The sequence below is a fragment of the Euphorbia lathyris genome, chromosome 3 (assembly GCF_963576675.1).
Source record: "Euphorbia lathyris chromosome 3, ddEupLath1.1, whole genome shotgun sequence".
In the NCBI taxonomy this organism is placed as follows: Eukaryota; Viridiplantae; Streptophyta; class Magnoliopsida; order Malpighiales; family Euphorbiaceae; genus Euphorbia; species Euphorbia lathyris.
The window spans coordinates 10,906,880-10,933,593 of NC_088912.1; the positions used below are offsets into that span (position 1 = coordinate 10,906,880).

Consider the following 26,714-nt stretch of genomic DNA (forward strand, 5'->3'; position numbering starts at 1 on the left):
AGGAAGTCGTAACCTTCAGCAACTAGAAGGTCTCCATTAATGCTCCATTAATGGCGGTTACTGGTTACCTTTAAGCTGGCGGTTAGCTAATTGATAGCTCATTAATGGTCTTTATGGCCGAGTCGGCGGTTAGCCATTACTGTGATGAATCAGGTGAAAGAGGAGATTCGCCTCATAGGTTCGCCAGTGGATCTCACTGAGCTGAACCGTGGAGATCCGCCATCCGGTTCTTCTTGCGGCGTTCTCAAGGTGAATATCCCTTTTGGTCATTGGGATAATATTCTATCAGTAAGATGAATATCCCTTTTCGTATTCTTTGATCCGTCAAGGCGTATGTACGCTCTCCTTGAGAGCTATGGCGGGTCTCCGCTACTCACTCTCATCGGGCGTATCTCGTTATGGCGTATCTCGCCATGGTCCACGTGGCGTGGCATAATGCTAGAGACTCCTTCCTTTTCCTCATTATTTGCATATTCTCCCCTACATTAATTATCATTAATTCCACATTAATCATGTATAAATATCTCTTTTAGAAGGAATAATGGTTTGCCATTATTTCTATTAATTTTCCCTTATTCCTTATTCAAGAATAATTTGGGTTGTTATCAGAAGCCCCCCCTAAAGGTATAAAAAGCTTTTTAGGGCTGTCTAAATGGTGTTTTATTTTTCTATCTCGGAGGAAAGTGGACCCGCCCTAGATGGGGGATCATATATGGAAATGATGCGCCTTTTGGGGCTTCCTTATGCGGGATCTTGTGAACAAGATCCGCCCTATGTGGGATCATATATGGATATGATACGCTTTTAGGGGATTTTGTTTCTTCGTGGATATGTGGCCAACCGTATCCATTGTTAGCCTCTAGGGGCTTCTTGAGAGTTATATTTCCTTTAGAAAGGAATAACCTGCCCTTTATGGGACCATTTGTTCCTACCCCATAGGATTATGATTCGCCTTTAGGGACTTATTTTCTTCAGTTCTGCCATATAAGGAGAATGACCCGCCCTTAGGGATCAGTAAGAATGATCAGCCATTTAGGGAATTTTGTGCATTTTGTGGAGGCGAGACTTTGTTATTTCTATGATGAAGATGAGGATTCATTACTTTGATGAAAACGAGACTTCATTGTTTGGATAAAGACGAGGCTTCATTGATTGGATGAAGATGAGGCTTCATGAATTGGATGAAGACGAGGCTTCATGAATTGGATGAAGACGAGGCTTCATTACTTGGAGATGAAGATGAGGCTTCATTACTTGGAGATGAAGATGAGGCTTCATTATTTGGAGATGAAGATGAGGCTTCATTATTTGGAGATGAAGACGAGGCTTCATTAGTTGGAGATGAAGATGAGGCTTCATGAATTGGATGAAGACGAGGCTTCATGAATTGGATGAAGACGAGGCTTCATTACTTGGAGATGAAGACGAGGCTTCATTACTTGGAGATGAAGATGAGGCTTCATTATTTGGAGATGAAGACGAGGCTTCATTATTTGGAGATGAAGACGAGGCTTCATTATTTGGAGATGAAGACGAGGCTTCATTAGTTGGAGATGAAGACGAGGCTTCATTATTTGGAGATGAAGACGAGGCTTCATTACTTGGAGATGAAGACGAGGCTTCATTATTTGGAGATGAACCCTTTGCTTTCCAGAACTATTTTTACTAATGCATTATATCTTTTAGCAAGTAATTTTCTAGAATCTGGTTTAAGATTTCTCCGATTGTTTAGGGTAGGTGGCCAGCCGTACCCCAATGTGTGAACCTTTGTGAAGGTTTAGAAGCTGTTCTATTCCTTCTAGAGGAAGTAAAGCTGCCTAGGGGATCAACTTGCTACCTATCTTTGAGGTGAAGCGATCCACCCGTAGGACTTGTGAACCCTTCTTTGGGAAGGGAGTGAGAGAGTGTAAAGTCCTTGCGTCCAAGGAATGTTTTAACTCTTTCTCGAATGGTGATCATCTAAAGATGGATCCGCCCATGAGAATGTTCTCCTATCTTTGAGGAGAAAGTTGAGGGTGTAATGATCTCATGTTTGAGACGATTTTAACCCGCTTTTGATGGTGGTCAATCCTTTTCCTGTCTTTGAGGAGAGAGTTGAGCTCATTTGAAAGCTCCTGAGGGTCTGTGCTTCTTATCTTTGTGGAAAGGGGATCCGCCCGTGATGGAATCAATTGTCCTATCTTTGAGGTAATTGATCCGCCTGTGGAACTTTTCATTCGCCAGCCACTGGGCGTATATCAGCACTAAAAGCTAGGCAAATGAATATAAGAAGTATGGCGAGAAAGAATAAATTATAAAATGTAGGATACTATAACAGTTTAATGCACATATAAGAATATGTAAAAATACTGATTTTTAGGCCCATGGTTCCGCCTTTTCCGAGCAACTAGAACCGCATCCTCAATGATGTTTAACTTATGAGTAATCACATCTGGGCTTACTCCTGTGGGGATATCATTCTCCTATGTAAATATGTTTTCAGATTCAATGAGAACTTTTTTAACATCCTCTTTGATCTCAAGTTTTAATCTTTTGGCGATCCGCACCCACTTTCCATTAGCAATAAGGAGCGTTTCTGTGTCGCCCAAAGCTGTAGTGACAAGTTAATATTTCTCACCTTCGTCCTCTTTGGATTGTGGGCGGATTGATAGTGACGCCGAGTATAAGTCCCTTTAGCCACCTTTTGGTTCCCGCTAATCATTATTCCTCCTTTGCTGGTGGGAATGTACATCGCCAGACGGCGGATGGAAATTAGGGCTGCAACCTATGAGATGAATGGCTGCCCAAGAATGATGTTATAAGCTAATTGTCCATCCGTAATAAAGAACCCCAGATCACCAATCCACGCTTGATCATCATCCGTCAGCTTGCATTCCAAAGTTACCTGGCCCTTGGTTCGGATAGTATGACCTTTGGTGATGACATTGCGAGAACTGCCCGTGTCTTTACTTGCTTTATTTTATCTCCCATCCTTGAATCGCCATTGTTACTACCAATGCATCTGCATGTGGAGAGATTACCGGACCTGTTTCTGCAAAAGGAGCAATGGAGGGATGTTTTATCCAGAGTGGATATTTTTGCTTTTTCCACGGGTGGCTGATACACTGGTCCATCTTCTATGACATTAATGACACTTTTGAATTTATTTTTGGGATCTGTCTTCTGCTTGTCATCTTGTTATTTGTTATTCTGGACAAAGCTATCTAGTTTGCCAGCTCCCAGCAAGCTTCAGTGTGGTGGCCAACCAATGTGGTGGCCAACCTGTAGTACGCTTTGGCGTTTCTTCCAACGGTTACATGCTCCCCTCCTTTAGGTTCGGGATATGTAATGTCCCTCTTATATTGAATCTTTTCTTTTATATTGTGACAAGTTGGAAGCTTTAAACATTCTGTCCGCTTCGTACCCCAGGATCCGTGCTGTGAATGGCGAATTCATGTTAACTTGATGGCGTACCTTTCTGCATTGTTCTCTTATCTATATAGAGCGGCATGCACTCGCCTTTCAATCTCATCATTCATGTGTTCAATGTTGAATCATGATGGTGAAGCCGGTTCTTGATCTTGATCTCGATCATGTTGAGGTTATGCTTGGAGATATGGTTTAATGCGGATGGATGTTGTCACAACCGTGGGAGCCATTTTATCTAACTTCTGATATCTTGTCTCCGCATCCTTCAACATTTTGCTAACATAATAGATGGAGAACTGCTGACCTTCTTCTTCTTAAATAACCACGGTGCACATATCTTTATCCACGACAGATTGATACAAATGCAGGTCTCCCCTTCAGATTGGTCTGCTCATCAAGGGTGGTTCTGCTAGGAATTGTTTTATACCTTGACATGCTTGTTGACAATCTTTCTAGTATGATGATCCGCCCGTTCAACCTCTGGATCTTTCTCACCCATTGTGGGGTTTTCATTTAGGCGCTCTTTTCACCTTTTTCCTCGCATGGCTTTTATTTAGGCGCTCTTTTCACCTTTTTCCTCGCAAGGTTTTTATTTAGGCGCTCTTTTCACCTTTTTCCTCGCAAGGTTTTTATTTTATCTGGATTTGCTCTAACTCCTTTTTGGCCAATAACATAGTCAAGGAATTTTTCTGAAGTGACTCTGCATATACACTTCTTTGGATTGAGCTTTATTTTTCATATCAGTGTTTGCACTGGTTGTAGTATTAGCAACTCCCTTGTACCTGTGGGTTAGCACTGAAAGAACTCCAGAAGTGGGGCATGCTATGTCCATTATTAAAAGATTGTGGTAAGTCATAAAAGCTATATTCATTTACCTTAGGGATCAATGGCTTGATCCATGGAACATACTTCATAGCAAAAGAATGTTTGCATTTGCCTTGTTGGCAAATATCATGTATGATGCAATGTCTCTTTATGGAATTTTTAGTTCATATTGGAATCAACTTAATAATTCCTTCACGTTGATCCCTGACTCTAGAATGAGCTTAGTCAAAGGATAAAACCGAGTAAATATTATATGTCAAACAAATTCATAATAGAATTTTAATCGTGCTTGTTTTAAAAATAATATCACGTATAACGGTCATAACCATAAAGATTGCTACTGCACATGAATATCATAATGAATTCTTAATAAATAACCATAATGAGAATGGTTTAAGAATAATGTCCTTTTGTATTTCAATGCGCATTAATATCCAAGATAGCATATTTATTTTAAACGTCATAAAAGTTATGACATTCTATATTGGGTAAGATATCTTACATAGTTGCTATTTACTTGCAATTAATATTGTGCATCCATACATTAATGACATTCAGAGATCATTAAAGCCTCATTTAAATGAGGTGTAATTAAAGAAAGGTAAGTGATGATTTAATAATATAGTTATATATAAAATTACTCTTATATCATTTCATTTGTATGAATAAAATAAAAGAGAAAGGGTAATTTTGGAAGAAAAATACATGTACCATGATTCTCCTCCAATTTGGAGTGTAAGGAAAACTACTCATAATCCACTCTCACCTACATTCACATACAATCCTCCAATCTTTAAGGAATTCTCATGTATATCCTAAGAATTTTGCATAAATTAATGTTCTGATCCGAAACCGACACTTGCACTATTTTGTAGTTAGCTCAGGACATGAAAGTTTTGTTTATCCAATTTGGTAATTCATCAGCCCATAATGGCCTTAATAGTTAGGGACAATTACAGGATAATTACAAATAGACTCAATATTTTCAAGTCTTGTGTTGGTAACAGAAATTCTAACAATGTCAAATAAACAGTTTTTATATGAATAGACACATCCTTGTAAAAAAGGGAATGAAATAACTGTTTGACAAAACAATATTCAAAAATATGAATTTTTAAAAGTACTATATAGGAGAAAAGCCATATATAGATGGTGAATTGTACAAGGAAAAACCAAATATGATTTTTTGTAATTTCTTCTAATAGTTATATGCATGTTCATCCAAAAGACCGACCAGATCTAAATCAATTGTAATTACATGAGCCCTTTTATGATATTTTAATATCAAATGACAAAATCATATTGAATGGCTGATTTTTTTCTTTTGTAAATCCCAAGATTACGGGTCTTATACATGCGTTTGTATTAATTCAATGATAATATCATATTACACTTGTCATGCATAAAAATATGAGGGCATAGTAAGCATGCAAGATTTAATGAAAGATTTGTGTCTATGACTTCATCTTTCACAGTTTATTAGATTTATCATAATAACATGTAATGATATTCATAGCACTTTATAAGAGTGAGGGATCTCAATTTTCTTTAATTAAAAATGGAATAAGAAAGGGGTGGAAACTTATCTTTTTCATCATAAAATTCCAGATTCAATGTAGAAAACTCTTTCCCACCAATATATGGAGAACTGTATATTTGGATAGATTTGTTGTACTGATTGAGCCAAAGTTTGAGATTGTGATTTCTATTCCGTTGACTCCATTGTTTTGTTCTTTGTGAAACTCTATACAATCAAGATTTTGTGATCTTCTATTTGTTAGAGATCCACCCTCACCGCACCAATTGATAACAAGTAGAGAAATTCGGATCAACTTCCGTCCCTGTGGGGGCGTCGTTGGGTTCGACGGGGGGAAGCTCCGATGCCAAAGTCAGTAAGGAAGATCAAGAGAGCAAACTGAATTGACAAAGAGTAAGTAAATGTGTACCTTGATAGCCTAGGGATGTAGGCTATATATAGCTAGGAAGTCGTAACCTTCAGCAACTAGAAGGTCTCCATTAATGCTCCATTAATGGCGGTTACTGGTTACCTTTAAGCTGGCGGTTAGCTAATTGATAGCTCATTAATGGTCTTTATGGCCGAGTCGGCGGTTAGCCATTACTGTGATGAATCAAGTGAAAGAGGAGATTCGCCTCATAGGTTCGCCAGCGGATCTCACTGAGCTGAACCGTGGAGATCCGCCATCCGGTTCTTCTTACGGCGTTCTCAAGGTGAATATCCCTTTTGGTCATTGGGATAATATTCTGTCAGTAAGATGAATATCCCTTTTCGTATTCTTTGATCCGTCAAGGCGTATGTACGCTCTCCTTGAGAGCTATGGCGGGTCTCCGCTACTCACTCTCATCGGGCGTATCTCGTTATGGCGTATCTCGCCATGGTCCACGTGGCGCGGCATAATGCTAGAGACTCCTTCCTTTTCCTCATTATTTGCATATTCTCCCCTACATTAATTATCATTAATTCCACATTAATCATGTATAAATATCTCTTTTAGAAGGAATAATGGTTTGCCATTATTTCTATTAATTTTCCCTTATTCCTTATTCAAGAATAATTTGGGTTGTTATCATTTATCTTCACATAGAAGAATTTCTCATCCCAGCAATGGACATTGGACATTTTGTCACTGAATGGCGAATATACTCCGAATTTGGCGAAAGTGAGATAGGATTCGTACTTCCGTTTCGAGGGTTTATGGAAAGCTCTAAAGATACGACCCGTATAAACCACTCCTAAATTTGAGGCGAGGTAGCAGTCTAAAGCAATATCCAACCAACCGTTGGGATGCAGTTGGCTGTCCGTAATATCAAAGTAGGAGAGGATGTCCGCCATCATCTTTGGGAGAGGAAGTCGGAACCCTCTCTCCACATGACTGCAATATACTATTAGAAAACCGCTAGGCGGACAGGAGGGTCGTTGATGGGCTGCGGCTAACTGAGTCTCATAATTATTGATCCAAGGGAAGCGATTCGCCAGATCCACTAGATCCGCGGCACTCATACGAGACGGAGTAGACTCCGCTCGAGGGTTCTTTTTCCTAGGTTGGATTGAAGAAGAGGCCATTTTCCCCGGAAAACACCTGGACTTAACGGCCGGAGCGGTACCGGAGACAGAAGTAGAAAGAACTTGATTCCTAGTGGAACGAGTTTGGTAGCGATTACACGCCGAGTTATAAAACCCAGCTAACTCAGAGCTAATGGAGTCCTCAGAGGAAGATGAGTTCTCCGATGACGAAGTGGTCCAACTAAAATCAACTACTATTTCAGGGGAAGGGGTCGAATTAAAAAGCTCCGAAGTTGATCTAGAAGATGAAGAAGAACTCCTAAACATTCAGAACAAATCAAGTAAGAAAAGATGAACTTACATGAAATCGAAAAGCTTTGAACTCTGAAATTCCCAGGAAAAGCTTCGAGCAGTAAAGAAGAAAGTGAAGACGAAATGGAGAAGAGAGAGAAAGCAAGGGAGAAATAAGGACGTCTTCTCTTTCCTAGGACAGTGCATCCGTTACACGTGTCACTCCTCGATTGGCATCGAACAGAGTGCGCATTAATACAGGTGTTCATGACGGCGCGCGGAAGCTGAAAAGCCCTAAAGGACTTTAAGGGACTTTTGGGGGGGCTTCTGATAACATTGAGATATTATCCCAAGGACCGATAGGGATATTCACCTGGAGAAATGCTGTGTACAGATCCCCAAAGAAGATCCGGCGGGCGGATCTCCTTGATCCAGCTTGAAGGGATCCGCTGGCGAACCTATTAGGCGAATCTCCTCCTTCACCTGATTCACCACAGTAACGGCTAACCGCCGACTCGGCCATAAAGACCATTAATGAGCTATCAATTAGCTAACCGCCAGGTTAAAGATAACCTGTAACCGCCATTAATGGAGCATTAATGGAGACTTTCTAGTTGCTGAAGGTTACGACTTCCTAGCTATATATAGCCTACATCCCTAGGCTATCAAGGTACACATTCTCACATCCTTTGTCAATTCAGTTTGTTCCCTTGATTCACCTTACTGACTTTGGCATCGGAGCTTCCCCCCGTCGAACCCAACGACGCCCCCATAGGGACGGGAGTTGATCAGAATTTCTCTGCTTGTTATCATTAATATTGTAACACTCCCCCTCAAGCTGGAGCATAGATATTTATCATGCCCAGCTTGTTACAAATATAACTGACTCGAGTTCCTGGTAAAGCCTTGGTGAACACATTTGCTAATTGACTTCCGATTCTGACATGTGGAGTTGTGATTGTACCATCCTCCAACTTCTCTCGAGTAAAATGACAGTCAACTTCTATATGCTTTGTTCTTTCACTAAACACATAGTTATTTGCAATATAGATAGCTGCTTTATTATCACAATATAACTTCATTGGTTTTATCTGGTCAAACCCAATTTCGCCAAGTAGACGACGTAACCACACAAGTTCACACGTAGCCTGTGCCATAGCTCGGTATTCAGATTCTGCACTGGATCTAGAAACTACACTTTGCTTCTTACTCTTCCATGAAACTAGATTTCCCCCAACAAATACACAGTACCTAGTAGTAGAGCGTCTGTCTGACAAATCTCCAGCATAGTCTGCATCGGTGAAGCCTTCTGCGATGTGATGTCCATGATTTTGATATAACAAGCCTCGTCTAGGAGCTCCCTTTAGACACCTCAGGATGTGAGTAACAGCATCCCAATGCGTTGTCCTAGGTGAGGACATGAATTGACTTACCACACTCACAGGAAATGAAATGTCAGGATGAGTAATTGTGAGATAATTCAGTTTGCCAACAATTCCCCTGTATTTCTCAGGTTCTTTGAGTAAGTCACCATTATCAGACTTCAACTTCACATTGGGCACCATTGGAGCATCACAAGTCTTTCCCTCAATTAGACCTACATCTTTCAACATATCTAAACAGTATTTTCTCTGATTTAAACAAATTCCTTTCCTACTGCGAGATACCTCTATTCCCAAGAAGTATTTCAAAGGACCAAGATCCTTTGTCTGGAAGCAAGTACCAAAGAACTCCTTCAACTCCTTAATCCGAGCAACAACACTTCCTGTAATTATGATATCATCAACATACACAACCAGTAGAATGCAACCAGAGCTAGAACTAAAGTAGAAAATAGAGGGATCATATGCACTTCTGTGTAAGCCGAATTCCATTACTGCGGCACTGAATTTACCAAACCATGCACGAGGAGACTGCTTCAAACCATACAGAGACTTTCTTAATCTGCACACCTTTCCAGACTCCCCCTAAGCAACAAAGCCATGAGGTTGCTCCATATAAACCTCTTCATTTAGGTCACCGTGCAAGAAAGCATTTTTAACGTCCAGTTGATGAAGCTCCCAATTGTAAGTGGCAGCTAAAGAAATGAACAGACGCACAGAAGTGAGTTTGGCAACATGAGAGAAAGTATCGAAATAATCAAGACCATAAGTCTGAGCATAGCCTTTAGCAACCAAGCGATCCTTCACTCGAGCAACAGTACCATCATGATTCATCTTAACAGTCCAGATCCACCGAGCACCACTTTTCTTCCTATCTTTTGGTAAGTCCACAAGGTCCCAAGTGTGATTTTGTTCGAGTGCCTTCAGTTCTTCTTTCATTGCCTCTAGCCAATCAGGATGATCCATAACCTCTGAAATGGATTTTGGAACTGCAATGGAATCTAAGGTAGCTACAAAACACTTGGAATGGGGTGATAAGGCATTATAAGAAACAAAGGAGGAGATAGGGTAAGTGCAAGGCCTTGTACCTTTCCGAAGGGAAATAGGGAGATCAAGATTAGGTTCAGATGAAGGTGGAGGATCTGGAGTCGAAACAGATGAGGTATAATTAGTGACTGGTCCTGGAGCAGGTGCCGAACCTCAGACTGCACACACCTAGAATAAACGTGACGAATAAGAGGATGAGGGACAACCTGTTCACTTACAGTATAGATCAAAAAATCATCATCAGATGTATCAGCAGGAAAAGAGGGTGAAGGGGAAGATGGACGGAAGAAAGGCGTATTCTCAAAGAACGTGACATCGGCCGACACAAGATAGTGCCCTAAGGATGGAGAGTAACAACGGTACCCTTTCTGACTTCGAGAATATCCCAAAAAGACACACTTGAGAGATTTAGGGTCAAGTTTGGAGACTTGAGGACGAATATCGTGTACAAACAAAGTACACCCAAAAATACGAGGGGCAAGAGAAAATAAAGATTGAGAAGGAAACAGGATAGAGTATGGGATCTGACCCTGAAGAACAGCGGACGACATACGATTGATGAGGTAGCAGGCAGTGGAAACAACATCTGCCCAAAACACTTTCGGGACTTGCATTTGGAACATGATAGCCCGGGTGACTTCAAGTAAATGGCGATTCTTCCTTTCAGCTACACCATTCTGTTGTGGTGTAACAACACATGATGTTTGATGAATAATACCATGTTGTAAAAGGTATGACTGAAAAGTACTGGATAAGTATTCTTTGGCATTGTCACTTCGCAAAATACAGATATTTTTATTAAATTGAGTTTTAATCTCAGCATGAAAAGCACAAAAAACAGTAAATAAATCTGAACGGTGCTTCAAATGATAAAGCCATGTAACTCGAGAAAAATCATCCATAAAAGTCACAAAATAACGATAACCAAGTTTAGAAATAATAGGACAAGGACCCCACACATCAGTGTGAACTAAATCAAAGACAGACTCAACACGTTTATTTATTTAAGGAGAATATGGGACTTGATGGTGCTTAGCAAACTGACATGCTTCACACTCCAAAATAGAGTTCCTTGGAAGACTCGAACACATTTTCTGCAAGACAGGAAGAGATGGATGACCAAACTGACAATGAAGCTGCAACAGAGAGGAGCTTGTACAGGCAATGGGTCTTGGTACCGCTTCAGTGGAGTCAAGAACATACAACCCATTCACCAGTTTCCCTCTACCAATATTCTGTTTCGTCCTAAGATCCTGAAAAAGGCAATAATTTGGGAAGAAAACAACACAACAATTAAGGGCTTTGGTGAGTTGACTAACAGATAACAGATTAAAAGGAAATTGAGAAAGACATAAAACAGAGGATAAAGAGATTTTGGAGGTAGGATGAGCAGTTCCATGACCATTTACAGGAGCGGTGGCTCCATTAGCTAAAGTAACAGATGGCAGATTGGCATTAGAATCAAAAAAAGAAAGAATACCTGTGTTACCAGTCATGTGATCGGTAGCACCAGAATCAATGACCCAACAACGGGATGAGGTGGAGAGACAAGCAGCCCGATTACCTGTATTAGCCAAAGCAGTAGTATTGGACTGGGAGGCACCATGATCAAGAGACAGCTGCTGAAGTCGAGCATATTCATCAACAGAGATAGTGACAGTAGGAGTAGAAAACGAAGATTGAGGGGATGGTAGGATACCACCACCAGCAGCAATGTGAGCAAACTTCCGATTGTTACTTTTCTGAGGCCGACTATGTAGCTTCCAACAGTTCTTCTTAATATGTCCTTCTTTACCGTAATGATGGCATAACTGAGGACCACTTTGAGAGATACGGTGAGTAGTGGAATTCTGAGGACCACTTTGAACTCCATATGTCGCATTGCTCACCAGAGCCATTGTCTCTTGAGACATCATATCAGATGTCTTTTCAATATCCTTACACACGGGAAGAAGTCGACCATAGAGGTCAGCAAAGGAGGGAAGTGTCCCACTGGTCAATATCTGGCTGCGTGCTATTTCAAATTTAGGAACAAAACCCTCCAGAAATCCAAGAACAAATATATGATCATCATCCTCTTGCATCTGCTTAACATCGGCTGTCATAGGAAATCGAGTCCGCTTCTCCTCACAAATCTGCTTACATTCATTATAATACTGAAAGAAGGTGCGGCCCTTTCTCTGAGGACGATAATATGAAGACAGCAAGTTATGAATATGAGTCAAGTCTTGTTTACTAGCATACATAGACTCTAAGTATTCCCACATTTCTTTGACAGTATCACAATGAGTCACAATGTCATCAATAGTAAAGTCCAAAGTATTCTGAATCAGATTAAACAGTTTATAGTCTACCATCATCCATTTCTTCCTACTTCCCTGATCATCTCTAGGTGGAGGATTATTACTTAAATGATCCCCCAAATCAACACTATTAATGTACCGAGTAATAGTACGTTTCCACTGAGTGTAATCCTTAACTCCAGTCAATTTTCTATCCATAATTCGAGTGGTACCAACAGTAATTTCAGTCATGACTTTCTTATCCTTTTCCTCAGTCATTGTCAATCCAAGCAAGTGACAATTACCACAAAATTTCAATGAAGAGTAAATGCACTACTGATATTTTAACCAAAAAACCAAGATAAAGATAAAATAGACCAAAGAGAATCAGAATATTGTCAACCTCAATTGAAAAGACAAACTAGATCAGAAATATGGGTCTAACCGAACATAAGCCGGAGTTACCACATAGGAGGAGGCTGACAGTAATTATCACCAAGGGAAACCGACCACACAGATGGGCCAGAAATGAAGAGGCGAGACCGGCAGAGGAAGAATGGCACCGAACGGAGCTGTCACGCGCCGGCAAGTGGGTGGCATGTCGGAGTCGGTGGTGGCATGTGGGGCCAACATGCGGCGTTTCTGGTGGCCGAAAATACACGACTTGACAGATCGGCGGCAGGGAAGACTATTGGAGGGGGCGGTGAGATAAACGGAGGTCTTTGAAAATTTCGACCTTCAACCCTAACCACCGTTAACCCATTCTCAGAAACGCAACAGAGAACTATTTTACCAAGACAAACTGCTTGGCTCTGATACCATGTTGTCACACAAGGGTTATTTGAAAGTGTGTTTTCTTGTATTTCTCAAAGGTATTACAAGTATATATATATATAAACAACAATTAATTCCCAGCTACTTATTCCCCAACTACTTCCTTAAATGCCAACTACTAACTATATCTAATTAATACTGTAACACTCTACACTAGTACTACTGAACTATAAAAGCAACTCTAATGGGGGCAAATTACTTGTTACTTTCTACCACGTAGTGGTAACTGTTGAAACACATGTTGAAAATTAGGCTAAGGTATAGCAGCGGAAATATAAAAAATTTAACCTATTTCCATTTAACCACAAGATCCGTTAACCGTTATTTCATATAAAGAAGGATAAGAAGAAATACCTTTTAGAAGTTCTATCTACCGTTGCAAACGAAGTGCCCACAATTTCAAAAGAGATAGAAACTGTCTACCAATCTGCCCCTATCCGAAACAGACCTTCCAGACCTCCGAACGACAATCCCTTCGGTGTAAACGTGGAAGAATATGTCTAGAAGCTCCTGTCCAAAAATCGCGACGATCCGACGGTTCAATCTCCGAGAATCCGCGAAATCGTGAACTGACCCTGATGTAGGAGTAGTAAAACGAATTTCTCCCTTTTGTTTGTTTTTCTTCTTCGAGTTCCCAAACACGAAATAAAACACGGGAAGATTAATTTAGTATCAACCGTTGAATAGCAACCAAAGTAGATTGCCTCTAACTAATCAACACACGATCAAGGATAAAAGAAATAGATGAAAATTAATTGATCAAACGAAGCCGTAGAGAAATCTCATCCTCGAACTAGGGGTGTCGAATTTTCTCTCTCTTGGACTAGGTGAATTTCGAAAATTACAAGTAGGGTATGGCTTGCTTGGATTTCGAAAATCTCAAGGGAAGGGGTATTTATAATCTCTTGTATCTAATCCCTAGTTAGATAGAATTAGGTTACTGAATAGGAATTCCATTCGGAATAGAATTCCTAATTATTATCTCACTATATATCTAATATATTAAGGATAATAATAATAACCTTATTGGATAATAATAGGAGTATATTAATCTAATTAAAACTCCTAACTTAATTATCTCTTAATTAATTTAATTCATATTCCTAATCTAATTAGGATTAACAAAATCAAATTAATTATTCATGTATATCACTATATGAATTTCGACCCCCTTATGTCCATGGGCCTTATTGGGCTCAATTGGGCTTCTATCAATTAATTAACATCTATCTCTCTTTTAGGTTCCAAGTCTTATGTGTGATCCATTAGGTTCTTATTGCTTCTAGCCGTATGCAACGTTATTAAATTAATTTTCAAAGAATTATATTTAATCTTTGCATAACGGAATGATGTACATAGTATGTGATTAACAAGTCCGTAATCATTCCCCCAGAGCTATAAGAAGACAGGTTGATTCTGTCGTTAACCTTTCCGTATTAGTTACAGTATAATTCGATCCTTTATCAACTACATCCTTGAACTGAATCTTATGACTATGGGTGATGTCAAGTCACATATAGCGAGACGTTCGTTTTACTTGTACAGGCCGAGTCAACTCAAAAAGATAGGTTAAGTGAAATCTGTATTTCTTACTCTTAAGCTATCACCTTGCAAGGATTTAGAGTCGAGTCTTCCACAAGCGATCCATGGATGTATCTCCCATTTATCGGGAGTGATAAATGCTCAATCCAATATATAACGACTCCGCAATTACTTCCTGTGGTACCCAACGTCTACTGTTCACACCCCAGAGTCATCTCTGTTAAGGATCGTGTTACACCAGAGTCAAAGCATCACATTCCGTAATCCAGAATACCAATTAATATTCCTTTGAGTCTGAGGATTAGTTATACCTATTAATACCAATGAGATGAACAGGTGACAAGGATGAATCTACCCATCCTGTTATCTCAAATCGGATCCCCAATCCTAATGAACAACGTTTCATCAGATCTATGTAACTGTCCAGATATCTGTATATATGAAGCTTGTGAGATCAGCTTTCTGTTAGACAGAAGACATTGTTACATACAAGTCTCAACAGTGATATGTCAATCCCAAACATATCACTTGACTTGGGGTGGTTTTAAGTTTATCAGTTTACTATAAAGTTTTGTCTCACTTCATGCTTGTATGAACACTTTATAATCACTTTAAATAAACTTACGGATTTCCTTTTATTAGACTTTATTTAGTGCTTAAAAGGGATTGCCTTTATATAGTTATAAAACATATATCTCATTAAACAAATGATATAAAGAACAATTCATTTACATTAAGTTTGTATCCTAGAACAATTGTCTATAGGACACTAAACCCCAACATACTCCCACTTGGACTAAAGCCAATTGTTTCTAAAACTTATCCCAGTAGAAGTTAAATGACGATCATGTATTCTCTGGGTTAAAGGCTTTGTCAACGGATCTGCAACGTTGTCCTCTGTAGGTACTCTTTCTATTCTCACATCTCCTCTAGCCACAATCTCTCTAATGATGTGGTATCGCTTAAGGTAATGCTTGGATGCATTATGAGACCATGGTTCCTTTGCTTGTGCAATGGCTCCATTGTTATCACAGTACAGTGTAATGGGATTGACAATGTCAGGCACCACACCTAGTTCTGTAATGAACTTTCTAATCCAAACCGCTTCCTTTGCTGCTTCCGCAGCTGCGATATACTCTGACTCGGTCGTAGAGAAAGCTACACTTCCCTGCTTGGAACTCTTCCAACTGACCGCGCCCCCATTCAAGATAAACAGGTATCCTGATTGGGATTTATAATCATTCTCATCTGTGAGATGACTTGCGTCTGAAAATCCTTCTATTTTCAGATCACCTTCTCCGTACACTAGGAACATATCTTTAGTTCTTCTCAAGTACTTAAGAATGTTCTTGACGGCAATCCAATGCTCGTCTCCCGGATTCCCTTGGTAACGACTCGTTACAGATAACGTGAACGCTACATCAGGTCTAGTGCATAGCATAGCATACATAATCGAACCGACTGCACTGGCGTACGGGACTACAGCCATGCGTCGTTTATCATCATTGGTTTTAGGACATTGATGATTGTTTAACTTTACTCCATGTAACATGGGTAAGTTACCTCGTTTCGATTCAAGCATGCTAAACCGATTTAGCACCTTTTCAATGTATGTAGCCTGTGAGAGACCAAATAGTCTTCTCGATCTATCTCTATAGATCTTTATACCAAGTATATAAGCTGCTTCACCAAGGTCTTTCATTGAGAAGTTACCAGATAACCATACTTTCACTGACTGTAAGAGAGCAATGTCATTTCCCATTAATAATATATCGTCCACATATAGTATGAGAAATTCTATAGAGCTCCCACTTGCTTTCTTGTAAATGCAAGCTTCTTCGCAATTTTGTTCAAAACCAAATTGTTTTATGGTTTCGTCAAAACGCTTATTCCAGCTTTTAGATGCTTGCTTGAGTCCATAAATGGATCTCTGAAGTTTGCAAACTTTATTTGCATCCTTCGATATGAAACCTTCAGGCTGCATCATATATACATCCTCAAGCAGGTTTCCGTTTAGGAAAGCTGTTTTCACATCCATTTGCCAAATCTCATAATCGTAGTGAGCGGCAATTGCAAGCATGATTCTGATTGATTTGGACATAGCCATAGGAGAGAAAGTTTCGTCATAATCAATTCCTTGCTTCTGACGATATTCTTTCGCTACTAACCTAGCTTTGTAGGTGTTAACCTTTCCATCCATGTCTGTCTTCTTTTTGAAGATCCACCTGCACCCAATGGGTATTATCCCTTCGGGTAGATCAACCAAAGTCCACACTTGGTTAGTATACATGGAATCCATTTCAGAATCCATGGCCTCAAGCCATGCTTTAGAATCTGGACTAGTAAGAGCCTCTTCGTAGTTTTTGGGTTCGTCGTCTAACACGGGAACCTCATTATCATCTCCCACTAGAAAACCATATCTAACTGGGAGTTCACGAACTCTTTGTGATCTACGAATAGGTGGCACTGGAGTCTCATCTAATGGGACTCCTTCGGGTACCTCAACCGCCTCTGTTGTTTCAGTCGGTGTTTCTTCTTCTTGAACTTCGTCAAGTTCAATCATGCTTCCCTTTTGTGTTTCTTCGAGAAACTCTTTCTCTAAGAAGGTTGTGTGCTTGGATACAATTACTTTTGATCATCTGGATGATAGAAGTAATATCCCATAGTTTCCTTAGGGTATCCAATGAAGAAAAATTTATTAGATTTCGAATCTAGTTTGTCGGACGCAATGCATTTGACAAAGGCTGAACAACCTCATACTCTCATAAATGAAAACACGGGTTTCCTACCAACGAACAATTCATATGGTGTGGAACTAGCGGATTTAGTTGGTACTCGATTTAGGGTGAAGAGGGCAGTTTCTAAGGCATAGCCCCAGAACGTCTTTGGAAGTAAGGCCATGCTCATCATGGATCGTACCATATCTAATAGGGTACGGTTTCTCCTCTCGGACACACCATTGTGTTGTGGTGTATAGGGAGGTGTCCATTGTGAGCATATCCCACATTCAGTTAGATAATTCAGAAAATCATCTGAAAGATATTCGCCACCTCGATCAGATCGAAGCGTCTTTATTTTCTTTCCTAATTGATTTTCTACTTCATTCTTGAAGCATTTGAATTTCTCAAAAGCTTATGACTTGTGCTTCATCAAGTAGATGCAACCATATCGGGTATGGTCATCTATGAAGCTTATGAAGAATCTGAATCCTCCTCTTGCTTGGACTGACATAGGACCGCATACATCTGAATGAATGAGTCCTAGAGTGTCTGATACACGCTCACCTTTATTGCTAAAGGGTGTCTTTGTCATTTTACCTTTTAAACATGATTCGCATATTTCCAATGATTCGGGATCGATTGGATCTATAAGCACATCTGAATGTAGCTTTAGCATGCGTCTCTTGTTTATATGGCCTAAACGACAATGCCACAAGTAAGTTGAATTATCTAGCTTATGTCTTTTGGTATCAATTGCAAAAACAGGAATTTTGTCACATAAATCCCATTTTGTGATATTCCTGAAAGATCGAATCTTTATAAAAATTGCAACGTTTGTCTTTTATTGAAATATGAAAAGCCGTCGTCAACAAGGTGGCTAATAGAAATAATATTTCTAGATATTCTTGGAATATCCTCAGGCTGCATCCGGTATCAAGTACCAAAAGATTCAGACTGTGAAATTTCAATATAAAACATACCAGATGTTGAAGTACCGCCATTTCCCTTCTTGAAGGAGGCTAGGTACTCCTTGCAGTTCCTCTTCCAATGCCCGTCTTTACCACAGAAGTGGCACTCTCCTTTGGGCTTCTTCACTTCCTTCCCTTAGCTTTGTAGGGTACGACTTTCTTACCTTTCTTGGGATAATTAGGATTGGGATAGCTCCCTTTCCTTTTCTTTGATCCCTCAATGACAAGAGCAGGTATGGCTTTGTCTTTCTTCATATTGGGCTCAACTGACTTGAGCATATTTGCAAGCTCTTCAAGAGAGGTTTGCAAGTCATTCATCTGATAGTTCATAATGAACTGTGAATAACTTTCTGGGAGGGATTGAAGAATTAAGGCTATACTTAATTCGTTATCCATCGCAAATCCAATACTAGAAAGTTTGGTAATGTAGCCAATCATCTTGACACAATGTGTCATGACAGATGTGCCCTCTTGCATCCTACTACGATATAGCAACTTGGATATCTCGTAGCGTTCGCACCTGGTTTGTTTCCCAAATAATTCCTTTAGGTGCATGATGATGGAATATGCATCCATTTCCTCATGTTGCCTTTGTAATTCCGATGTCATCGATGCAAGTATGATGCATCCGGCATGATCATCATCAGCCTTATGCTTCTGGTAAGCATCAATTTCCTCAATGGGAGCATCATCAGCAGGGAGAGGGGGTATCGATGTATCAAGTACATACCCTATTTTATCGAACTTCAAAACAATTTTGAGGTTACGAAACCAGTCGGTGAAGTTTGAACCATTCAATTTGTTATCGGTAAGAATGTTTTGCAGATTGGTTTTAGTCATGATTATAAGAGTGGGTTTAATTAAACCTTAGAGTGAGAAAGAGTAAATGTATGTCATTCTTTTGCTTAAAGTATATCAATCTAAAATTTTAGGCCTTTTAGTTTATTTTAGATTGCTCCCACTATTTTGCCAAATTAATAGCCCTCCATATTAATTCGAAGAATTTCACAAATCCTTTAGTGAGCTAGGATCCTAACTCCTGAGATTTCGCCTTGAGTTTACTCAACAAGCTAGTCTCATTCATTAGGTAGATTCATGTAATCAATCACATCTTTAATGTGATTCCTAGGTTATTGGGTTACTAACCACATTAGTAACTAATATGCTATTCATATTAATCCCAACCGTCTTGCCCATTAGTTTATGACAACATGAGTTTACTCATCCAATTATCATAATCTAATTTAAGTATTACCCCATATTCATGAAAAATGATTTTCGATAATTCAGGTGTTACCGAAAGGACCCCGAGCTTGAGTTTACTCAACAACCCAAAGGCCCTCAACACTGCCGGCTGAATTATAATATTAGGGAGGGGCAACCGATTTTAATAACTTGTTTATTTAATGAGGGATTTTATTTTAGGTCTCATAATCTAACTTAGTCTTGATTTGATTTATCATACATCAGACACATACATTCACATACATTGGCGTTATGGACATATCATCTAAATTATTCCGTCGAGCCAGAGACGGAATAAAAGGGCAGACCTAAGGAAATACTAACTATTATATATTTCTCTTTAGGTCCTCCGTCTTCTCCATGGCGCCTTGAAATTACATATTAATTTCTATACTACTAAAGAAAACTTCAATTGAATTGAAGGGAATCAGATGAGAGGAGAAATTACAATAGATAGTAAAAAGGCAGGACTCGCAGGCCCTATTTCAAAAATACCAAAAGACTAAAGAGGGTCCAAACATGCATAGACTCAATTAAATAAATTTAATTGGTTGATTACATAACTATCTTATGTAATATTTATGTTAATCACATTAACATATCAAATTAACTTTCATCCAATTTTACTTCTAATAGTTTCGTATCCTTCAAATTTGCTTAGGTCTACCCCTACCCCTCACCACTACATCCCTTTGCTACTCTTCAGTCCTCCTAACCGGTGCATCAAGCGCTCTTTGTCTTACATGGCCAAACCAGCTTAGTCGGTTTTCTCTCATTTTATTCTCAACAGATGTAACCCCTACTTTTGCCCTAATTATTTCATTACTCACCCTATACTTTCTCGTATGACCACACATCCATCTCAACATACGCATCTCCGCCACCGACATCTTATGAATGTGACAGTGTTTCACTGTCCAATACTCTGTACCATATAACAATACTGGTCTGATTGCCGTGCGGTAGAATTTTCGATTAGCAATCTCATTCGATTTGATTATGAAAGTAAAACATATTTCAATTCGGTTAACCAATAACTTGATTCGGTTATTAACCAAACCGAACCAATATTCACAGCTACTTAATTGTGGCATTGCCCCGTTATAGCAGTTAGGCTTTCGCGCTTCAAACACTCACAATAACAAAACCCGCAACTCGCCGATTCATATCGGTATTATTGATTTGGCAGGTCGATTCGCCGAATCGGCGCTGGAGAGCTCATACACACTGCCAAACCTTTTTGTCTGTCGCCCTTCTCCGTCGAGTGTTAACACAGTCTGTTATTTTTGCCTCAAGAAGCTAAATTCAACAGAGTTTGAATGAAAACCATAATGTTGGATTTTGCAATCAAGAGTTCAAAGAGAATGCTAAGGTAAATGAGCTTCAATTTGGAAAATGCCGACCATGTGTTCGACGTTTTGCTTATGAGAGAAATTTACATGTTTATTTCAATTCTGTTCGCTCTTGATATTGTGTGGGAAGACATAGTTAGTTATTGCTTTGATTTTGGTAGTTCAATTTCTGTTCGTTCTTGTTGAAGTTTAATTCTGAATTTTCATTTCTTGATTTTAGGTCTCGACATCTGCTGAAAGTCTTGACATAGTTCAACCAGCTACTTTATCTCGTTGGATGATTTTACAGGTCAGAAGATTGCATCAATTTTTGTTAATTCCATGTTTGAAATATGTGAATAAGCTCTGGATAATGCTACATTGGAGCATTATTTCACATTGATTGTCCGATTAAAAATAATATCTGTGATATTTCTACAGAAACTAGTGTGAAACCGGATCCGATTTTAAAATTGCAAAGAAATTGGACAAAGATTGTCCTTGGAAATATGTGAATAAGCTCTTGATAATGCTAAATTCGAGCATTATTTCACGTTGATTGTCCGACTTCATTAAATTGTAGAGATTCATACCATCTTTGTCCGATTTCACCCTAGTTTATATAGCATATCATAGGGTAAATCAAAATAAAAAATTCTTTGCGTCTGCCGGGAGTCGAACCCGGGTCTATTGCTTGGAAGGCAATTATCCTAACCGTTGGACTACAAACGCTATTGATTGCTTAATACTTTTGAAAGGAATAAATATTAGTGGTTAAATCGCATCTCATGTGTGATCGGTAATATAAGATCGCAGTTCGATTTATTCCATTGTAAACCACGTGAGTAAATCGCATCTTTTCATTCATAATGCTCTCCCTTTATCAATTGAAGTTTAATTCTAAATTTTCATTTCTTTATGATGGTTGTATAAGGAGCTGCATCTGCTGAAAGTCTTGACATACTTCAACCTACTACTTTATCTCGATGATTTTAGAGGGGGTAAATTACACCCATGGCCACTGAACTTTACCCATTTTCACATTATGGCCACTGAACTTTACACTTTTTTGACACCGGTGGCCACTTAACGTCTCAAAACGACCGTTGACGGTTAAAAATAAAAAGTCCAAAGAGTTAATGATATTCTAAGGAACTTTAATTCTTGAAAATTTTCGTTTTGAGGTCATTTGGGTGTTGTTTGGTTAGGAGAGAGAAAGTGAATTTTTAGAGAGAGAAAGCTCTAAAAAATGTGATTTTCGAAAATAAAAAATGTGGTTTCATGGTAATGTCGTTCTGAACAACTTTAATTCTTGAATATTTTCATTTTGAGGTCGTTAACGGTCATTTTGAGAAGTTAGTTAAAATTGAGTGGCCACCGGTGTTAAAAAGTATAAAGTTCAGTGGCCATACCGGGAAGAAATGAAGTTCAGTGGCCATAATGTGAAAATGGGTAAAGTTCAGTGGCCATGGGTGTAATTTACCCATTTTAGAGGTAAGAAGATTGCCAGACTTCCTTGTTGGAAGTCTTTCCAAAAGCAACACGATTGGATAATGCTACATTGGAGCATTATTTCAGGTTGTTGATTGTCCGATTAGAAATAATGAGATGTGATAATGCTTTTTAAACTAAGATAAAATCGGATAAAGATTATCCGATTTTAAAATTGTAAAGAAGTCGGACAAAGATTGTTCGACTTCTTGGTGAAAGGAAGTCGAACAAAGATTATCGGACTTCCTTGTTGGAAGTCGTTCCAAAAGCAACATAGTCCTCCGTACTGCTTTTGGGTGGGAATCTCTACGAAATATGTAGAATACTTCGTTTTTGTAGTACCCCGGAGTAAAATTTTTGAAATTTGTAATATAATATGAACAATAGTTTCTAATTTTAGCCTATTTTCTTTAGGGCGTGTTTATTTACTCCCTTTTCTCATCATTCCAACAGAAAACCGCAAGTACCAAAAACAAAAAAATTCTTTGCATCTGCCGGGAGTCGAACCCGGGTCTATTGCTTGGAAGGCAATTATCCTAACCGTTGGACTACAAACGCTGTTGATTGCTTAATCCTTTGAAATGAATAAATATTAATGGTTAAATCGCATCTCATGTGTGATCGGTAATATAAGGTTGCAGTCGATTTATTCCGTTGTAAACCACGTGAGTAAATCGCATTTTTTCATTATGAATTTTCATTTCTTTATGATGGTTCTATCAGGAGCTGCATCTGCTGAAAGTCTTAACAAACTTCAACCTGCTACTTTATCTCGTTAGATGATTTTAGAGGTAAGAAGATTGTCAGACTTCCTTGTTGGAAGTCGTTCCAAAAGCAACACTTTTGGATAATACTATATTGGAGCATTATTTCACGTTGATTATCCGATTAGAAATAACGATTTCAGCCTAGGTTACGGAGACTATCATAAGCATTATCCAGAGCATTTATTCGAAATATGTAGAATATGTCGTTTTTTTAAGAGAAACAAAAATTTATTTGCGTCTGCCGGGAGTCGAACCCGGGTCTATTGCTTGGAAGGCAATTATCCTAACCGTTGGACTACAAACGCTATTGTTTGCTTAATCCTTTGAAAGGAATAAAAACTAATGGTTAAATCGCATGATCGGTAATATAAGATTGCAGTCCGATTTCACTTTTGGATAATATTACATTGGAGCATTATTTCACGTTGATTGTCCGATTAGAAATAATCACTGTGAAACAATGCTCCAATGTGATAATGCTCTTTAAACTAAGATAAAATCGGATAAAAATTATCTGATTTTAAAATTGTAAAGAAGCGGGACAAAGATTGTTCGACTTCTTGTTGAAAGAAAGCCGGACAAAGATTGACTTCCGTGTTGGAAGTTGTTCCAAAAGCAACATGGTTCTCCGTACTGCTTTTGGGTGGGAATCTCTATGATTTAAAGTTGTCCGACTTCTTTGCAAGTTTAAAATGGGATAATCTTTATCCGATTTCACCCTAGTTTCAAGAGCACTATCATAGGCATTACTCCAACGGCAAACCAGGTAGGTAAACACCCAAAACAATAAATTCTTTGCGTCTGCCGGGAGTCGAACCCGGGTCTATTGCTTGGAAGGCAATTATCCTAACCGTTGGACTACAAACGCTGTTGATTGTTTAATCCTTTGAAAGGAATAAATATTAATGGTTAAAACGCATCTCTATGTGTTATCGGTAATATAAGATCGTAGTTCGATTTATTCCGTTGTAAACCAACCACGTGAGTAAATCACATCTTTTCATGAATACTCTCCCTTTATCAATTGAAGTTTAATTCTAAATTTTCACATCTTTTCATGAATACTCTCCCTTTATCAATTGAAGTTTAATTCTAAATTTTCATTTCCGATTAGAAATAATCACTGTGATAATGCTCTTTAAACTAAGATAAAATCGGATAAAAATTATCTGATTTATAAAACTGCAAAGATGTGGGACAAAGATTGTTCGACTTCTTGTTGAAAGAAAGTCGGACAAAGATTGACTTCCTTGTTGGGAGTTGTTCCAAAAGCAACACGGTTCTCCGTACTGCTCTTGGGTGGGAATCTCTACGAGATAAAGAAGTTGGACAAGTTGCCCGACTTCTTTCCAATGGAGCAATTATTGCGTCTGCCGGGAGTCGAACCCGGGTCTATTGCTTAGAAGGCAATTATCCTAACCGTTGGACTACAAACGCTGTTGATTGCTTAATCCTTTGAAAGGAATAAATATTAATGGTTAAATCGCATCTTATGTGTGATCAATAATATAAGATCGCAGTTCGATTTATTTAAACCACATCTTTTCATTATGAATTTTCATTTCTTTATGGTTGTTGTATCAGGAGCTGCATCTGTTGAAAGTCTTGACATACTTCAACCTGCTACTTTATCTCGTTAGATGATTTTAGATGGAGCATTATTTCACGTGGATTGTCCGGTTAGAAATAATGTCCGTGATAGTGTTGTGTAAACTAGGGTGAAATCGAATAAAGATTATCCGATTTTAAAATTGCAAAGAATCCGACTTCTTGTTGTAAGAAAGTCGCACAAAGATTGTACGACTTCCTTGTTGGAAGTCGTTGGGTGAAAATCTTTACAATGTGAAGAAGTCAGATAATATTTGTCCATCTTCTTTGCAATTTTGGAATAGGATAATCTTTATCGATTTCTAAAACCCTAGTTTAGAAAGCACTATCGCAGAAATTATTTTTAAGCGGATAATCAACACGAAATAATGCTCCAACGGAGCGTTATCCAGAGCATTTATTCGAAATATGTAGAATACATGGTTTTTGGTAATACCCCCGCATTAAAACATCGAAATTTGTATTATAATATGAACAATAGTAAATATTTTGGACAATTTAACGAAACAGCGTTTTCAAATTTTTGATAAAGCAGAGCTAAAATTTGTCTTGTTTGAAAAACGTTATGGTTAAATTTGGACCATTTTGTATGTTAGAGCTAAATCTGCACTTCATCGAAAACGTTACGGTTAAATTTGGCCCCTATCCCATGTTGAATTGTTTGTTGAGTTGTTAGCTTGGAAATTATCTTTGACTTTTACAAGTCCTAACCTACGTTGCAGCGTAAATAGATATGGATACATACATGGACGCTAAAACGGACACCGAATACGTTATTTTTAAAACAGAACCTTCATGAAATAGTTTTCAACCGAAAATCGATACGGACACGAAAAGGATATGGATACGAATGCAAAACGCGGAGACGCTATTAAAGAGAAGTATCCGTGCAATGCTCCTTTAATCTACCTCCATCCTTCTGTTTGATGATTGAGTTCGATTAAAACTAGGAATTGAAATTAACAGAGATTTGATATTATTTTTGTCTCGAGTTTTTGTGTTGATAAACTGTCTCGGCTATTATCACTGCAGATCCAAATACACATTATATGTATAGATGATACAAATGCTAGATTGAAGGCGCTTCGTGATATCGAGACAGGTTAGTCCGACGAAGTTCAGTAGGTATTATATAAAACTTGTTACCGGAACAAAAATTTCGGTACTTATGGGTTGCGTTTGGATATGCATACGAAGAGCTCCGAATCTGCTATATAGATGCAAGTATGGATCATGATGCTTGGCAAAATATCTTGCTTCATGGGTTTGGTTTTAAGTGCAGCTGTCCTCGGCTATGTTGCACGGACACGGAAATGGATAAGGAACACGGAAACAGATACCAGAAATGTTATTTCCAAAACATAATCTTCATAAAATATCCTTCAAATTAAAACGGACGCGGACACGCACACGAAACAGACAAAGAGACAGACAACTCTGAAACGCTACACGGATATGGAATACGGAAACAAACACCAGAAATGTTATTTCCAAAACATAACCTTCACAAAAATCCTTCAAACTAAAACAGACACGGACAGGAAACAGACACAGAGACGGGCACGAAATTCCGAAATGCTACAAGTACGCGGAAACAGATACAGAACACGGAAATGGACACCAAAAACGTTATTTCCAAAGTATAACCTTTATAAAATTGCCTTCACACTAAAACGGACACGGACACGGAATAGACACATAGACGGACACGACGAAACCCTATTATAGAGGAGTGTCCGTGTAGCATAGGTGCTTCAGGACATTAATCAAGTGCGTCTGTTTGCCGTTTAGTTTCTGATATTCTTGTAATTCTGGAAAAGGAAATTTTAGATTAAGATATAGCAGCATTTGCTTGATTTGTTTAACTTTAAATGGTTTCTGAATAATGAAAATAAGATAAGAACTGTATTCTATTCTTGTTTAATCTTACTCTTTTTTGTTGCTGTAAGAT

At 38.7% G+C, this 26,714-nt stretch overlaps 1 long non-coding RNA gene and 5 other non-coding genes across 7 annotated transcripts; 1 reads left to right on the top strand and 5 right to left on the bottom strand.

The window, feature by feature from the left end:
• The first annotated feature begins 20,700 nt into the window (after positions 1-20,700).
• LOC136224383 (uncharacterized) lies at positions 20,701-26,600 on the top strand. 2 transcript variants are annotated; one of them, XR_010686400.1, is made up of 3 exons: positions 20,701-20,938; positions 21,139-21,207; positions 25,796-26,600. It is a non-coding gene; the product is annotated as an uncharacterized lncRNA (long non-coding RNA). The 2 variants fall into 2 exon arrangements; XR_010686401.1 differs by lacking the exon at positions 25,796-26,600 and adding an exon at positions 24,740-25,211.
• On the bottom strand, positions 21,558-21,629 carry TRNAG-UCC (transfer RNA glycine (anticodon UCC)). The gene has a single exon. It is a non-coding gene; the product is annotated as a tRNA-Gly (tRNA).
• Positions 22,875-22,946, bottom strand: TRNAG-UCC (transfer RNA glycine (anticodon UCC)). Its single transcript has one exon. It is a non-coding gene; the product is annotated as a tRNA-Gly (tRNA).
• On the bottom strand, positions 23,389-23,460 carry TRNAG-UCC (transfer RNA glycine (anticodon UCC)). Its single transcript has one exon. It is a non-coding gene; the product is annotated as a tRNA-Gly (tRNA).
• TRNAG-UCC (transfer RNA glycine (anticodon UCC)) lies at positions 23,952-24,023 on the bottom strand. Its single transcript has one exon. It is a non-coding gene; the product is annotated as a tRNA-Gly (tRNA).
• TRNAR-UCU (transfer RNA arginine (anticodon UCU)) lies at positions 24,521-24,592 on the bottom strand. Its single transcript has one exon. It is a non-coding gene; the product is annotated as a tRNA-Arg (tRNA).
• Positions 26,601-26,714: the final 114 nt, after the last annotated feature.